The sequence below is a fragment of the Sparus aurata genome, chromosome 19 (genome assembly GCF_900880675.1).
Source record: "Sparus aurata chromosome 19, fSpaAur1.1, whole genome shotgun sequence".
NCBI classification, from domain to species: Eukaryota; Metazoa; Chordata; class Actinopteri; order Spariformes; family Sparidae; genus Sparus; species Sparus aurata.
In genome coordinates, this window is record NC_044205.1 from 688,756 (window position 1) to 703,135 (window position 14,380).

The following is a 14,380-nucleotide window of genomic DNA, read 5'->3' on the forward strand; positions in this document are numbered from 1 at the left end:
TCAGAGCCAACCACTCCATAATAAAAACGTGTCTTACCATCACGAGGTTATCCATGTCTACCTCTTCATCCTCCTCCTGCTCATAATCCTGTCCTGTCTTGTTCCCTGGTGTGCTGGCTCAGCTGTGTCGCTAACATTAGTGCTAGCATTATAAGCGCTAGTGCTAGTTGAAGCTGCACTTGATCTTAAAAACAAATCAGTCAGTTTGCAGCATTTTTCACCGTCAGCCAACAGTGCCCTCTGAGATTTCTCTCTTTTTCTCCGCTCCCCCCTTGTGTCGCTTGATACCTCAATTCATTTTTTTGTTAGCATAATCTCAGTCAACTTCCAACTTCCAACAACAACCACGCAGACGGTCTACTCGATTCAATCTTGAAATTCCCAGATTTTCATTTTAACTTTTGCAAACAAATAATCAAATAAAAAAATACAGGTAGATTTGTTTTATTTCAAACCATGCATGTTTTTGAACATCTGAATAAGACATTTTGTTACAAAACAATGCAGACTGATATAAAAGTTTGTGAATGTAGAAGGCAACCATGACTGTGATATAGAGACTCGTATGTGGCATATGAATAGCTGTAGTGATAGCTGTAGTGTTAGGTACGAAGGAATTGGAGAATTTGGCTTTCATTTAGCATATGAACTTTATTGACACATGAAAGGGGGCTGGGAGAAACGATCTTGGGGCTGCTCTCTGATTGGTCGGCTAGCCGGCCCAAACGGCCCACGAGGACCAACGGCTCCTCTGGCATCTGCCCTAATTCCAGATTACCAGTCCGTCACTGGTTAGTGCTGTTATGCTGATCGTGAGGCTAACAGCTGATCAGCAGAGAAAGTGAGTCCATGGAGCCAATTCTTCAGGTGTGCAGGCTTCAAAGGTAGTAGCACAGCCTCAGAGCTTGTAAAGACAACTTGGCTTTCTTCTTTTAACAGAAAAAAGCCGTTTTGTCACGGATCGAGAAGTGGCGATATTCATGCCAGCGTCCTCTCGCATCCGGGTTGCCATCAATAAAGGCTGAAAAGGCTAAAAAGCTGTAGAGAAAGAGGGATGAAAGAGCTTGAAGAGGCGAAAAAAAGGTTGAAAAGGAGAAGTTAAAGGCAGAAAGAGCTTAAAATGGCTGCACACATAGTGGAGCAGGAGCAGAGCCAAAGATGAAAATGTCCCCATTAAAATGAATGGGAAAATGCCTCCCAAACCCCTGCCATTTTTGAAAAAAACTGTAATGGTTATCACCAAAGTATTTTTATAGTATAAAGTTGGAATGGTGTCTGTAGCTCAAAAGGAAGATGAATATTTTAAAAAGCTGAAAAGGCAGAAAAGCTTAGGAGGGATAAAAGAGTTCATAAAGTTTAACATTTTCATAGCTGAATATGAAGCGGAATGTTTGAAGGAGTTGAAAAGGCAGGAAGAAGAATATTTTAAAAAGCTGACAGGGCAGAAAAACTTAAGGGGGCTAAAAGAGGTGAAAAAGTTGAATATTTTAATTGCTGAACATGAAGTTGAATGTTTGAAGGAGCTGAAAATACAGAAAAGTGAATGTCTGAAAAGGCTAGAAAGCTGTAGAGTAAGAGGGTGCAAAGATCTTAAAAAGGTGGAAAAAAAGACTGAAAAGGCCAAAAAGTTGTAGAGTAAGAGGGCAGAAAGAGCTGAAAAAGGTGAAAAAAGGCTGGAAGGTGAAAAGTTAAGCCTGGTTTATGCTTCTGCGTCGCGGCGACGGCGTAGCTACGTCGTCGACCCTACGCCGTCATTGAGCATTCATAGTTCTGCGTCGAGGGGACGCGTTGTTCCGCCAAGCGGCTAGGGGGGTGTGGCTGTGTCTTTGTTTGGTTTCGGGGGGTTCATATCGGATTCCTTGGTTTTCTTCCGGTCAGACAGTAAACAATGGCAACTAAGATGGAGTGGGTGTTTTTGGAGATAGAGCTCGTGGATATTGAACAACAAATGCGGTGGCGGTGTTGTTATACTGTTGACCGGAAAAGCAACTGCCGGAAATCACGTTCTGAGCGGACCAATCACAGTCCTTACCGTTCGCGTCTCGACGCGTCGATGTGACGCGTAGTCAGGATTTTTTGGAGGTGCACGTCAGGCTACGGCGTAGGGTCCGCGTAGGGGTCTGCGTCGACGACGTAGCTACGCCGTCGCATTGACACAGAAGCATAAATCAGGCTTTAGTCAGAAAGACCTTAAAATGGCTGTAGACATGCTGCAGCAGGAGCAGAGACAAAGACGAAAATGTCCCCATTAGGAATGAATGGGAAAACGCCTCCCAAACTCCTGCGATTTTTGAAAAAACTATGATGGTTATCACCAAAATATTTGTATGTTGAGTTAGAGGAGGAGTTGCTGAACGCGGTCATGTCGTTTATATTTCTGGAGAGTGTAAAATGAGGGCAGGAGAGCGATAGACAAAACAGGTACCTTCTGCTCTTCTCCAGAAAATTAGGCTCAAAATTAACATTGCAGCTTATGGACAAGCAGCTGGAGTGCTTGATGCTCTCGGGCTTCTCAATCCAAAACCGTAAGTCCCACATCTGAAATGTGACCATCAGCTGAAAGCCAAAATTTCCTACATTTCTATGCATATATTGTCTATGTCAAGTAAAAGATGCAGGATCCAAATCAAGCTGAAGATATTTTTTTCCCATTTTTGGAGCTGCTATACACTCTGGGGTGTGGCAGTTGATGATGTCACGCACTCTAGCTGACACAATACACACCCATTATAAACTCAGAAGACAGGCTAAAAATCCGTACTAAATACTAACTACTAAAACTGCGACATTTTTAACAAGATTTTTAAAAACTGAATACATCGCCAATAGTTCAAGGTTTTGTGGCTCATTTAAAGTTGGAATGGTGTCTCTAGCTCAAGGTATAAGGGAGACAAGAAAAAAAAGCTGAAAAGTACAAGACTGAAAGAGCTAAACATTTTAATAGTGGAATGGTTTCAATAGCTGAATGTACGCTGAAGTTATAGCAGAATTGAATTTGAAAAATTCCCCATAAGGATGAATGGGAAAAATGCATTAAAAGCTTAATATTTCCAAAAGTATAATAGATAGAAAACAATACACACCATCATGTCCTTAAAAAGAACGTGCTGCCGAAAATGCACAAAACTATAAGAATGTTGAAAAAAGGCGAAAAGCTGTAGATTAAGAGGGCAGGAAGATGTTAAAATGGTGAAAGAAGCCAAAAAAGGTGAAAAGTTATGGGCTGAAAGAGCTTAAATAGGTGAAAAAAGGATGAAAGGGATGAAAAGCTGTAGGGTAAGAGGGCTGGAAGAGGTTAAAAAGGGGAAAAGAATATGAAAATCTGTAGATTAAAAGGGCTGGAAGATGTTAAAATGGTGAAAAAAAGGTGAAAAGCTGTAGAGTAAGCAGGCTAGAAGAGGTAAAAATTGTGAAGAAGGCAAAAAATTTGAAAAGTGAAAGGCTGACGAGGCTTAAAAAGGTTAAAAAAGGATGAAAAGCTGTAGAGTAAGAGGACCGAAAAAGTTAAAAAAAGGTGAAAAAGGATGAAAAGCTGTAGAGTAAGAGGGCTGGAAGAGGTTAAATAGGTGAAAATATGTGAAAAGCTGTAGAGCTAGAGGGCTGGAAATGGTTAAAAGGTGAAAAAATATGAAAAGCTGTAGAGTAAGAGGGCTGGAAGAGGTTAAAAAGGTGAAAAAAGGATGAAAATGTAAAAAAGTCAAAGGGTGAAAGAGCTTAAAATGGCTGCACATACGCTGGAGCAGGAGCAACCATGGAGCAAGCCAACAAGATTTCCTACATTTCTATGTATATATTGTCTATGTCAAGTAAAAGATGTGGAATCCAAATCCAGCTGAAGAGAATTCTTTCTCCAGATTTTCCAGCTGCTCTACACTGTAGAAATGATGTCACGCATTCTGGCTCACGCAATACACACGTATTCTTCGGATACACACGCTGGAGAAATAGCAGAGACAGAGATCAATGAATGAGTGTGAAAACGCCTCCCAAACCCCTGCGATTTTTGAGAAAACCGTAATGGTTATGGCCGAAATATTTGTATGTTGAGTGAGAGGAGACATGGCTGAACTCGGTCATGTTGTTTTTATTTCGGTCGAGTGAGAAATGAGGGCACAGGAACGAGAGACAAATCAGGTACCGTCTGCTCTCGGCCAGAAATTTAGCCTCAAAATTAACATTGTGGCTTATGGGCCAGGTTCTTCAGTTCGTGTCGCTCTCGGGCTTCTAAATCCAAAACCGTAAGTCCCACAACTGAAATAAGACCACCAGCTGACACCCAACAAGATTTCCTACATTTTTATGCATATATTGTCTATGTCAAGTAAAAGGTGTGGGATCAAAATCAAGCTGAAGACAATTTCTTCTCCCATTCTTTGAGCGGCTCCACACTCTAGCGATGATGTCACGCACTCTAGCTGACGTAATACACACCCATTATAAAATCAGAAGAGGAGCTAAAATTTCTTAAAACTAAAACTGCGACTATTTCAAAACCGTACAAGATTTTAAAAAACTGAATACATCGCCAATAGTTCAAGGTCTTGAGACTGTTTTAAAGTCAACGTATGAGGAACAAGATGAGGTTGAAAGTCGATGAGTTTTGAAGAGGATTTGAAGCTTTTCCCATTTGATTCAATGTTAAAATTTTTGGGGAAAAAGCTGAATTTCTGAAAAAGTTGAAAAGTTAAAAAATTGAGAAGTGCAAGTTTAAAAGAGCTTGAAAAGCTGACTCAGCATTCACACTAATAACTTTAATAAATTCCGGAAGAACAATGAAGGCATTCACACTAATTACAGAAGAACAATAAATTCCAAAAGAACAATAGTGTGAATGCCTTTAGCATTCACACTGATAATAATAAATTCCAGAAGAACAACAATTTTTAATTATTATCTCTGGTTTGTTCAAGCTTACATAAGCACATGTGAGATTTTGTTTTTACGGTGTGGAGACATCAGATACGTATAAATAGCATATATTTGGAATTGTAGTCAGACAGGTGCACAATGTGACCGTGGATGTGATCTAAAAAGGTTAAAAAAGGGATTTTTTTTAGCTCAATTTCTTTTAAAATTCTCTTTCTATCAAACTTTTATTTGGCTGTCACAAGTCTGTATACATTAAATTTGGTTTAGCATTTTTTTGTTGATTTAAAACTGAGAGTGATATAGGGTTATCAAGTTTGATATTAGATTAGGCTTGATTAAATTCAAGGGGACTGCTGGGCCTTGGCAGAGCGTTCTATGGAGCTTTCTGGTGAATTAACACTCGGATTGAGTGTCCACTTCTCTGGAAATGATGAGTCTCTAAGTTCAGTGAGGAGCAGTTGCGATGTTTTGCTCTTTATAAAATGTCACGTTGAGGTTGTGGGTTTGTGCCTGCATCATCGTTTTTCATCTTCCAAATGCAAGGCCTGATAACTTAATGAAAAAGGGAATAATTAGTTCAAATCCCAGAGAAAGAGGGACATTGAAATTAAGTGCCTCTTGAATTAGCGGTATGGAGTCAATGTAACATCAGTGGAAGCTTGAAATGTGGAAAGGTTTCTTACAGCCTTTGTGAAAGTCTTTCTCCAGTGATGTACAGAGGAAATAATACTATCCAGCATGTTATCAATGTTAGGGCTGCACGATATTGGAAAAAACTGACATTGCAACATTGCGATTTTTTTTTTTACCTTGCGATATAAAAAAATATGATATCCCAGGGAGGTGGGATTTGAACCAGCGACCTTCCAATCACTGGTCCACCAGCTCTACCCACTGAGCTGTTTAAAAACTGTGAAAGACACTGTTGCATTGGGTTTAATTACCATAAAAACACACACTGCACTTTATTATGACTCGATCTCAAAATACACTGACCTGCTGCCTAACCCTAACCCTAACTCTATTTTGCAGTGAGCTGTTTTAATGATTTACTACTCAACAAGAACTAATGGGCTTGGCACTTTGTACCACAGGCAGAGAGGGAAGTCAGAGTAGTGCTTTGATTCCAGTCGGCAGGTCTCTATGAGCTTGGGCGTGTTGTGGCTTGAACCACAAACATTGTCTAAAATTGTCTTGACCAGTTTTAGCGTCCATGTCGGGGCCATAATGACACAATGTGTCTAGTGGAGATGGGAAACAGACCAGCAAATTGTTGGTTTGGGCTCTTCCAATAGGATTTAATGTCATAGATCCTATTGATGCTTTTAATGACAAAAACTTACATTACTTTAGCCTTTATAACTAGATACAATTGATTGCCATGTTGTGGTGCCTAAGTGCCGATTATCAGGATTGTGGTTCTTATGGAGGCCTCTACAGTGCCCATAAAATCCAGATTAGGGACACCCCAAAGAGCATTATCCTGCTTATACTATGGTCACTTACCAAAGGAACAAGACTTGCTAGCTATCCAGCTATCTGTTCATCACCAAATCAATATCGAGATTTCCATGAAATCACAAATCACAGCCACAAGCTTTAAGTATTTGAATAGCAAATGGAATATGAGATGATAACTTTTGTTCAGAAGGATGGTCTTGGGTAATTCTTGGAGCATACATGTTACAAGCACCATACTGTGGTGCTCACAGGATGGGGCACTAAAGGAATACAGTGCATCATCCTAAATAAAATATTCAGATTACATATCAGAGTCTGAAGATTCACAAGAAAGTGAAGATTCACTTTCTTGTGAAACTTCAAATAATCAGGATTCTTTAACTTGTCTCTTTTTTTTCCAATATAGTGGAGGCCTTCAGTCGCTGAACGTTATTAACATTAATGATCATGATACACATTTATGCTGCTCTTCCTGAAAACCCTTGAATCTGGAAACGTCAATTGTTGAACTTCATGGGATATATTGGAAATATACTGGAGGTGGCATTGTGTTGGGTGCATAATAATGTATACATGCATAATAAAAATGTAACAAACCCAAAGGGCGCATTTCACAAATTACCAAAAGAAAAAAACAGACAGATATCCCCTGACCTGGACAAATGCAGCTATAGCTATCTGTATGGCTAGATACTCATAAGGAAATAAAATGTTGTCATTCAGATCAGCCGACCCTTTTTAAATATTACAAAATTAGTAACTAGCTCATCAGTATCTTGATAAATTGAAGATATTATTTCATCAACACGTAAATATCTACTCCATACAAGGACAGTTTATCCTCACCGTTTATTCACACACTGTAAGCACATCTCTCCCCCAAACACACACACCCACACACACACACACACACACACACACACACACACGGACGGACTACTGCAGCTAGTCTATACACAACATATCATCAACCCAATAACTGTGCTCTGCTGGGAGGCTTGCCACATCCCTCCATCCACATCAATACCAACACATGATGTGATTTCCATTTTAGCAGCCTCAGTAGATAATGCAGTGTGGATCTATACTCTAAAACAAAGGACAATCGTTGTAAACTTTTGTTTGCGTGTGTGTGTTTTAGTAGACCTACCTGAGACAGTGTAGCGGGCTAATGCAGAGGGCTCTGCTCTGTTTCTGTGTGCAGCCTCACACTGGCAGCTCTGCTAGCTTCTGCTGCTTCTGATTGGACAGCTGGTGGAAGGGGGGTGTACTGAGGACAGCCAATACTTGAGCTCTCTCTGATGAACAGACACTCAGGCAGAGAGGAGCTCATCTAGTGCTCATGCAGGGATTTTATCCCACAGCGGGACTGATTTGAACCACCTGCTTATTTCTCTGCCTGCAGGAAGAACTTTAAAAGCCTGAATGTATTTATTTTTTTTTAAATAACACCTTCATTCACATATTTCATCAAAGAGGGTCCGTGTATCTTTTGGTCATTCGATTTTCCTTTCAGAAACGGGTATTAAAAAACAAAAAAATAGTGGTTATTTGATTTTCGTTTTAGAATATAAAAATTGAAATTGAAATACAAGGCGTTTTTCTTTTTCATGGTCAAAAAAGGATGAGCGAAATTATAAAAATGATTCGATTTTCATTTTCTATTTCATATAACAAAAAATAACATTAGTAGAAAACAGAAACGGAAAAAAGGCCTGTTTATTCATATTCTGAGACCAGATGTTGTCATTTACAGGACGGTGCTGTGTAGAAGAAACAGTAAGCTAGAAGGCTACTGCGGGGTAATCTACCGTGGCAGTATGGAACTGCGGTCAAGCCAGCCGTCACCCCGATCTCAGTGGTCAAATCAGCCGCACTTAAATTTCGAGTGTACAAGTATTCTCAGCATTATGGTAAATACGGAGAAACAGCGTATTTACTTTCGGTTTTCAAAATAAAGGTATTAAGAACAGTAAGCTATAATTCGAACCTACATTTAAAATAAAATATGTTACATTATAGTGTTTTATGAGCCCATGATGAAAAAAAACCCAGTTAATATCAAGTATCTTTACTGCACTAGTGTAGAGACATGCCAAAATAAAAGTCCCATATTTATGCCTCCAGTTTGCATATTTGACCATATTTGAGGTGATGTAAAAACAAATTGCTCAATATTTCTTGGCTACTGATGGTACATTTGACATCTACGCATCTAAGACTACCACTATACTTGATATCAAGCATTTTTACTGCACCAATGTGGAGAAATTCAACAATCAAATTCCCCATTTGTACCTCCAAGTGGCATATTTTCATATATTTGACGTACTGTAAAAACGCTTTGCTCAAAAATTCCTGGCTATGGGTGATATATCTGACTAATACACAAGTGTTCTTACAGTAGCTCAAATATGGTCAAATATGCAATCTCCAGGCATAAAAGGCGCCTATAAATAAAATGCATTATTATTTATTATTTTTATAAATATGGGACTTTTATTTTTGAATTTCTCCTTGATAAAGTATAGTTGTAGTCTTATATGTGTAGATGTCAAATATCAAGGAAATATTGAGCAAAGTGTTTTTACAGTAGCTCAAATATATGAAAATATGGAATCTGCAGGTATAAATATGGGACATTTATTGTTGAATTTAACCACATTGGTGCAGTAAAAATGCTTGATATCAAGTATGTGTGTAGTCTTATATGTGTAAAAGTCAAGTATACCATCCATAGCCAGGAATTATTGAGCAAAGTGTTTTTACAGCACCTCAAATATGGTCAAATATGCAAACTGGAGGCATAAATATGGGACTTTTATTTTGGCATTTTTCACACGGGTGCAGTAAAGATACCTGATATTAAGTGTTTTTTATTCATCATGGGGTCATGAAACACCTTAATGTAACACATTTTATTAAATGTAGGTTCGAATTATAGCTTACTGTTCTTAATAGCTTTATTTTGAAAACCGAAAGTCCGCATTTACCATAATGCTGAGAATACTTGTACACTCAAAATTTAAGTGCGGCTGATTTGGCCACGGAGATCGGGGTGACGGCTGGCTTGACAGCAGTTCCATGTCCATGTGTCACGGTAGATTGCCCCGCCGTAGCCTACTAGTCTACTGTTTCTTCTACACAGCACCGTCCTGTAAATGACGACATCCGGTCTCAGAATATGAATAAACAGACCTTTTTTCCGTTTCTGTTTTCTAGTGATTTTTTTTTTTTGTTATATGAAATAGAAAATGAAAATCGAATCATTTTTATAATTTCGCTAATCCCTTTTTGACCATGAAAAAGAAAAACGCCTTGTATTTCAATTTTAATTTTTATATTCTAAAACGAAAATCAAATAACCACTAGTTTTTTGTTTTTTAATATCCGTTTCTTGAAAGGAAAACTGAATGACCAAACCCAGATAGCATACGGATGTGGGCCACTTCAGGCAATGACCCGGCACCATAGGCATTCTTCTGGCCCAGACAAAGCAGATGTGAACCTAAACTGGCCCACATAGTTAATGCTACATTTGGCCCAAATATCACAAAACAAATATGGCCCATCTTCGGCAAATATGTGGCAGAGTAGGCAATGGTTATTCTGTAAGTGAACCAAGGCTGGTCCACATGTGGTTCAGCACACGTGGCCCACCTTTGTTGAAATGTATTTGGGCCGGTTTTGCCCGAAATATGGCTGGTTGGCATCCACTGATCTGGATGTGAGCCTAAAGTGGCCCACATATAAGGTAGCACACGTGGCCCACCTCTGTTGAAACATATTTGAGCCAGTTTTGGCCGAAATATGGCAAGTTGGCATCCACTGATCTGGATGTGAGCCTAAAGTGGCCCACATATAAGGTAGCACACGTGGCCCACCTCTGTTGAAACATATTTGGGCCAGTTTTGGCCCAAATATGGCAAGTTGGCATCAACTGATCTGGATGTAAACCTAAAGTGGCCCACATATAAGGTAGCACACGTGGCCCACCTTTGTTGAAACATATTTGGGCCAGTTTTGGCCGAAATATGCCAAGTTGGCATCGACTGATCTGGATGTAAGCCTAAAGTGGCCCACATATAAGGTAGCACACGTGGCCCAGCTACGTTAAAACATATTTGTGCCAGTTTTGGCCAAAATATGGCACAATCAACATTAGATGATCTGGACCTGAGCCTAAAGTGGCCCGCATATATGTTGCTATACTGACGTTAGGTAATGTCAGTATGTAAATATATAGGTGCCAGGAGCTGGCTATGGAGGTGGGTGAGAGGAGAATTTTAGCTAAGCCAATGTCTATCATGTACAACACCCTTCATCCCCATGTGCAGGACAAGCCGTCTGTTGCACCCATGATACAAGGAAAAACACCACTGTTCATAAAATATAGTACATCTGAGAGAAAAAAAGATATTACAACACAACAAGCGGATAGATAATTCTGGGAGTCGTTACAGAGTCTGATTAGTCGGACAAGTCTGACACTCTTTAATACCAGCAGGAATTAGCCAACATATAGTAGGCCTAGTCAAGTTTAACTTTTTTCTCTTAGTGCAATATATTTATATATCATCTCTCATATCTAAGAGTATAAATCATGTGCCTTGTTTGATGAATTTGTTGTTTGTTAATGAAACTTTCTCTGATATGGGATCAATAAAATCTTTTTTTGTCTGAGATGTTGAATCTTACAGGTCGTCATTGCAAAAGAGAACTAGTTCTCAGTTGACTCACCTGGATAAACGAAGGTTAAATAAATTAAATAATTCATAAAAAAATAAATGTTAAGTCTTACAATAACGTAATGACCAACAATGTCTTTCAGTGTTTTCTCTGATTTGAGTATATGCACTAAATGCACAACATGAATGCACATAAAAAAATAAGCTTCAGCTCATAAACAACTGTAAACCCGAACGTTCAAAGTAATTAAACATATTAAGTACTGTATACTCGAAGCTTTAGAAAAAGTTCTACTAACTTAATTATGTCAAGTTGGTGTAAAGTGTTTTTGGATTAAATGGAGCTATTTTGTGGATAAGTATGCATAACTTAAAAACATCACTTATGCAAAACGTAATAGAATTAAGTAAAAACATGCTAAGAATGATAAAGTCCTGTTATTTATATTGTTTTAAATAGGGGTGATTTAAAAATAAACTCAATTTATATAGCACATGCTAAAACACAATAAAATCGATCATAACAAATAAATTGCAATCATAGCCTATTAAAACAGTAACAATTTGATTGGGGCAAATGGTCTGAAATGCATTTGACATTAGTGGGAGACAAAAAATGTATTTTATTGAATTTTCTGTATTTTTATTGGCATCAGTTTGATGTAGCCTATATATATTTTTTATTTCTACTTAAGTGTTGTGCAGCTGCATCGATAATTTTTTATTCCGAGTTAATTTCTGATTCACCCTCCGAAGCAGAAGGCGGCGCTGATGCGCACACTACGCTGATTCCTTACCGCTCTTTGAAAAAACACAGAAGAAGAAAAGTTTGACTGTTGCAGAGACGGTTGGCGCCGGCTGGAAGCGACAGGAGGCAGAAAGCTCGACCTACTCGGCAGCAGTCAGGACTTACTGTAAGTGTTGAATGTTAATATTTATTCACTTTTACTTATTTAACTCCATGGATTGTAATAAAGTAATTTTACAGCAGAGGCAAAACTCCGCTAGCCACCATGGTGCTAACTAGCGAACCAATTACAATGAATGTAATGGTTAGCTGCTAGAACAAGCTAGCACATTACATTAACATTAACTTTAACACAGCTAACATTAGCTAATCTAGGTTACAACCTGATCTCTCAGAGGATCCAAGCTCACAAACAGTATATTTTGATATGTGATGAATGTATTTCCCATCATTGTATCTCTCTGTTCCAGTTTCAAGAAGTTAAGACAGAGTTAAGGAAGATAACTGGAGATATGATAAAGATACCAGGTAATCCAATGAATGAATTCTTATATCAACCACAACTCCCCCCTCTCTAAATAACAATAACTTTATTTTTTTTTTCTCAGACAATGTTTTAATGTGGTAACCCTAAATCATACGCACTCCCGCATACACATATCATCGTTTATTCTTCTTGCCAATTTGGTCAAAATAAAACTTTTTGCCGTCTTCAATTCAACAAGCCATCAATGTGTTCTGTTCATACATACCATCTTCCTAATTGATATTTAACCTTTTGCACTGCACAGATATTATTTTACTTAACAAAAAGAAAGATGATTGGTCTAAAGAGTCAAAAATTTAAATCAAGATTTGTCTTAAAAACTTGTTAAAAACTAAAAGTTTACTTGAGCTATTTTCCATCTATAGATGTTATATAAAACAAATTGTTTTGAGGAAAACATGTTGTCATTTTAAAGCAGTGATAGCTGTAGTCCGTGATAATATTTTGATAAGCTAATAGTAATTAACTTGTTATATTAAGTAGTAAGTGTAAGCAATTCTGTTTTAAAAGTTTTAGATGGTGGTCTAAACTTTATCATCTCTTTCTTTGCCTTTTAGGTTGCTGGTTCCAAAATGATCTGGACGTGTAAGTTGTGCGCAGCTTCTTTCACCTCCAAAATACAGTTATTTAGATACTACAGGCTGCAGCACAGCCATTATTACAGAATCAGCCCTCTTCCACATCTCTATACTGATTGCATTTGTACATTTCCCCCTCATTAGAAAGATGATGGAGACCACATTTTCCCTACGCCTACAGACCATAGTGATGTCCTGTCCAGCAGTGACCAAGCTCATGGACCTCTGGCCTGCTCTCAAAATAGAATCTGAGGTAATATGGATCAGCTCTCTTTTTTAAAGTGAAAATTGTGGTTCTTACTCATTTGGCCGCTATTTTCTGCTTCATAAATGTGTGCTAGATTCTTCAAATTGAACTGTTTTTTTTAAGTGACGTTGCTGTATTCTCCTGCTGTTATTTCGATGTAGTTGTATGCAGAGGGTGTGTTTGATGAAGCTGCTTTACTCCAGCTCACTTTGCTTGTTATCAATCCCATCTTTCATTTTTGTCTGAACAGAATGAGGTTGAGCAAGCAGATATTGGGTCAGTGATCAGACATCATATCAACTATAGCTTCAGATTAATTGTAAATAAAAACAGACTATGGATTTAAGTTTTGAAAGACATCAACACAATACTGTATAACTTTTATATCATTTTACAGGGCCATTTTTGTTTGGTCTCCTGATAACGTTTTGTGTTTTGTACTTCACTGCCACCATATTCAGTAACCACAGTACTGCTTTACTGAGTCAACAAAATATGTTTTTTTGTGTGTATTTCTTCAAGGGCCACAAGAAGATGAGCCATGATGTTGGACCCAGGCAAGATTTTTTTAGAGCTTCTCCACTGTTCCACCTTTTTCAGTGGTTCCACTGATTTGGCCTGAATTTTGTTTTGTTGTGTCACAGGTTAAAAAAAAATTAAAAAATCATAGTCCTCTTCTGTTCACCAGTTGTTTCTCATGTCTGCTCATTTCTTCAATTCTTCAGTAGGTTTCTTCATCTTAGACCCCCCGATGAGTCCCAACAAGGCTGGACTTGTCACCATTCAACACAGTATCTGGGGGTACCAGAATGGCATGTAGCCACAAATTCAGACCAGTTCTGGTTTATTGTATTTGTTCATATTTGACATAAAACTTTATTATGGTTTGGTTGTGACTCCTTATGTGTGCAGGCTAGACAAGTTCATAGACTGTAAACCAGTTCTGGTTAAGTCTGAGAGCCCATTTGAGTGAGTTCTAATGTATATGGTCAGCTCTTGGTTGATATAGCAAAATTCTTCTGGTCCATATCTGGCCCACACCTGACATGTTCATCCGGCCCACATACCACATGGAATGATCGCACTTGGGCGCTCTGCTTCTGTTTGCCAAAAGTGGGCAACAACCAAACCAACACACTGCCAGATGTCAGCCAAGAAGAGACCCAATAAACCAGCACTCACCCAAATGTGGGCCACTGTGCATTTTTACTCTGGCCCACCTACCACATGGAATCATGACAC

At 38.5% G+C, this 14,380-nt stretch overlaps 1 protein-coding gene and 1 long non-coding RNA gene across 6 annotated transcripts in view; one reads left to right on the forward strand and one right to left on the reverse strand.

The window, feature by feature from the left end:
* The window catches only part of palmdb (palmdelphin b), a 142,024-nt gene that overhangs the window by 33,651 nt on the left and 93,993 nt on the right, over window positions 1-14,380 (reverse strand). Inside the window, exon 1 of one of the 3 annotated variants that reach the window (XM_030398293.1) lies at window positions 7,481-7,604. The exons of the other annotated variants lie outside the window; for them this stretch is intronic. The gene's annotated coding sequence lies outside the window, so the exon portion shown is untranslated. Of the gene's footprint in view, window positions 1-7,480; window positions 7,605-14,380 lie in introns of those variants that run through there. 3 annotated transcript variants of the gene reach the window in all.
* LOC115570053 (uncharacterized) lies at window positions 11,846-13,822 on the forward strand. 3 transcript variants are annotated; one of them, XR_003981689.1, is made up of 6 exons: window positions 11,846-11,932; window positions 12,237-12,294; window positions 12,871-12,898; window positions 13,036-13,144; window positions 13,389-13,414; window positions 13,661-13,822. It is a non-coding gene; the product is annotated as an uncharacterized LOC115570053 (long non-coding RNA). The 3 variants fall into 3 exon arrangements; XR_003981688.1 differs by having other exon boundaries at window positions 13,036-13,414; XR_003981687.1 differs by having other exon boundaries at window positions 13,036-13,822.